Here is a 3,572-nt window from a genome sequence, read left to right as displayed (position 1 = left end):
ATCTTGGTTCTCCACTAATTCTTTCGTTACCGCCATTAAAACGAAAGTCAAAGAAAATGTTCGCATGACAATCATTATTATCATTTTTATCCTACACCATTTTATGATCCTACATTGAATGTAGCTAATGGCCCCCCAACATCATGACTTTACGCGTCTGCAGTTGCATTGTTAGATCTACTGACTGAAAGAACTTAAGAACATGCTGTTGAGGTGGTCTGTGATGGCAGAACGTTCGTACCAAACTTCGCGTAAATTGGTCAACTGTTCGTAAGTTAAAAGGGAGGCGACACAGACACAAGTACAAAGCCAGACTGACACAGACAAGCGAAGATATTGACCAACACAGACTTGCACACAGACAACATGGTGATCCCATATGGGTAAGGAACTGAGAAACAGCCTACAATATGAATTTAGCCACATCACCGATGATACCAACGGAAAACGTATAAATTGTACAAAGGAACGAACTGACGACGTAATTTCCGGCATAGGAATTCTCCAGAGTCTCACTACATACGCATTTGGAAGGCTATCCACGCCATATATCCTTCCCACTGGCAGAGTTCACCTACGGTCCATTCTGAATGCAGTAACGCAAAGGAATTGCACGTTCGGAATGCCAACTCGATAACTGAATCGAAGCCAGACATTAAGAGCACGGAACGAGATGGCTCTGCGGACACACATTCTAAAAGTCTCTGTCAGAATCCGAAATCCTACAAGGAATTTCTAGACCATCTGAGCGAATGTTATTTCTCGAGAAGAGCTGCGATCCGTGAGTTCACAGAAGGTCGTTCATGGCACATGCACGTACACACGCACACACCATTCGTCTCAGGCTGTAACTGGTGTCCGTCACGAAGGATAGCTTGTCGCAAGCTGACGTTTAATTCCTCCACTCAGGTAAGTGGCTCTGTTGTACTTCCAGTTTCTTCAATCGCACAATCGTCCGATAGCAGTGACATCACGAACACAGCAAGCAAATGGAACTAGTTTTCAACAAATTCAGACGCGATAACAGAGACTAAACGCCAAAATTTGTAAAATTTCATAAATTCTTAATTCCATAATAGTTTTCGCTTGGAATTCTTAATCTTTATCTTTTCCTTATATTGCAGCGTATTTACTCCACGAAAGAACTGTTGATCCACAGAAATAGCCGTTGTTGAGTAATACACGTAAGCAACAACAGAACAACGGGCTTATGCAGTCAGTTTCTAGGCAACGGCTCGGTAAACAAATTTCCGCGTAACGGACCGTGCTATGCAACGCTGTGACGTCATCAACAATACATACTGTGTTTTCTATGGGGTCTGTGCAGAGTGCTTATAAGAGAAGTTAATTCAGAGGCCAGGAGTCTGCCCGTGTGGAGGCGGGGTCGAATACCTCCACCGTGACCCTGCGAGTCGTAGGAGGCGACGAAAAGGGAAGTCTCAAATCTGAGACAGTAAAATATGGTCGCGAGTTTCAAGGGACTCGGACCCGAGAAAGACCGCGCTGGCAAGGGCCAGCAGCATATGCAAAAGACAGACCCGTCCTCTCGTCAGAAAGGGCGCTCCAAAAAATAAGACCGTAACTGTCAAACGGTAATAATTAATATCTGGTCATGAGCCCCACATGGGGCTCGACACCAAGACTTACTGACTGACCGACCGTCAGTCGCAATATGACTTTGACTTTGAGGCCAGGAGGTTTGTAGTTGAGTTCCGAGATTCCAAGGTGACTGAACAAGAAATGTCAAGAAGACTTCATAGTGATCTGTTTCTTTGTTGAGATCCGTTGCAAGGAGACGACTGAGGAAGACGAACAATCCTAGTGCGTGAGCAACGGTGAACTGGGAAGTGTGTAATTCAGCGATAGCGCTGTATTCATTGTGATTAAGAGATATTGTAACCGATCTGACAACAAATTCAATCATCGCAAATATAACCCGCTTTCTTCACGCGTATCACTCTACACGTGACAGTATGGATAATATGAATGTTTACGACATAAGTCATGGTATACAAAATAACACAAATTCAGCATCCTGATTGGATGGTTCTCCTAAGAAGAGTTACTTTAACACTTTTAAGCTTGAAGTTTCTCAAAATTACATTTAAAAATTTGCGCCACACTTTACAAACAAACACACACACTGCGTCTCCGTTATAAAAGCCCAGTCGGTTAGTACCCCTTATTCTGAGAATTATACGAAACAAATAAATACACGCTCTGGTCACATGCACAATTCTTAGATGTTAAAGAAGGCCGTACATTCTTCTTCTTCTTCTATTTCTTCTAATCCTGTTGCTCTCACTTGGAGCATAGTGCAATAGTGCATCCGTGAAACGCTTCGTTTCACATCTGTTCCTTAATCTAAAAGAGACGGTAGGACTCCTTGGACGGGGGATCATCCTGTCGCAAGGCTGCTACCTGCACACAGGACAGCACAACCCCGCTAACAGCGTCTCGAAACCTGCAAAATCACCTAAATTTACTCCGCGACTGGTACAATATTTGACGAACAAAGGTTACTCAAACGAAGTCTGTCCAGATAACATTCACCACGAGACATGAAATGTGCCCACAGGTAACAATGAAAAACGTGCAAATACCTACAGCCACAGAAACAAGGTATCTCGGTCTCCACCTCGATCAAAGGCTTACTTGGAAAACGCACATCCAAATTAAAAGAAAACAACTTGACATGAAATATCGTCAAATGTATTGGCTTCTCAATAGAAAATCAAAGCTCTCTATGACTAACAAAATACTACTATACAAAGCTATATTGAAACCTATTTGGTCCTATGGTCTTCAACTCTGGGGATGTGCAACGCTGCCGACAATCAATCTCATCCAGAGATTCCAATCAAAAACACTGAGGGCAATTGCAGACGCGCCACGGTATGTGAGCAACCTTACACTCCATAACGACCTAAAGATACCCTTCGTCAGAAATGGAATACTAAGAATGGCTGAAAGGTACAAAAACCAAACTGTAAACCATGACAACGAATTAATAGAAGAGCTATACACCAACGGTCCAGTGACAAGACTGAACAGAACATGGCTCCAAGACACCATCAATCAATAAAATGGACTAAATGTAGGAGAAACATCACTGGATGTTTCCCTTGCAAGCTAACCACCTACAACACATTTACTTAATACACTAAAATGATGTAGATTGTAAATAAGCATAACAAACAAAGGACAGCACAAACAAAATAAAAGCAGACAGACAACCATGCCTGTAATATGACTTCAGCGTATGCTACAAAGCTATTACGTTGTTATGATCGCAATGACAAACACAGCAGCAAATAGATTTGTTTGGGGGAGTTACACGACATTCCAAAACAGATACCGAATTGAAAACCTAACTCCGTTTCTCAACGCTTCCGACATGTTTCAAGCTACGGAGTTTCCCTCAGACTACAGCGGGGAACGGTCTGCATGGGTAAAGTTCTTTTGAAGTAGTTTATTTACTAAAATATGGTGCTTGTGACACGGAACTAGTCGAGGAAGGTTCCTGTTTGGAAATTTTGTTGCGTTACCTGATATTCTGTTTATTCATGATT

The sequence above is a fragment of the Cryptotermes secundus genome, unplaced genomic scaffold (assembly GCF_002891405.2).
Source record: "Cryptotermes secundus unplaced genomic scaffold, Csec_1.0 scaffold71, whole genome shotgun sequence".
NCBI classification, from domain to species: domain Eukaryota; kingdom Metazoa; phylum Arthropoda; class Insecta; order Blattodea; family Kalotermitidae; genus Cryptotermes; species Cryptotermes secundus.
Note: the sequence above shows the minus strand (reverse complement) of the source record.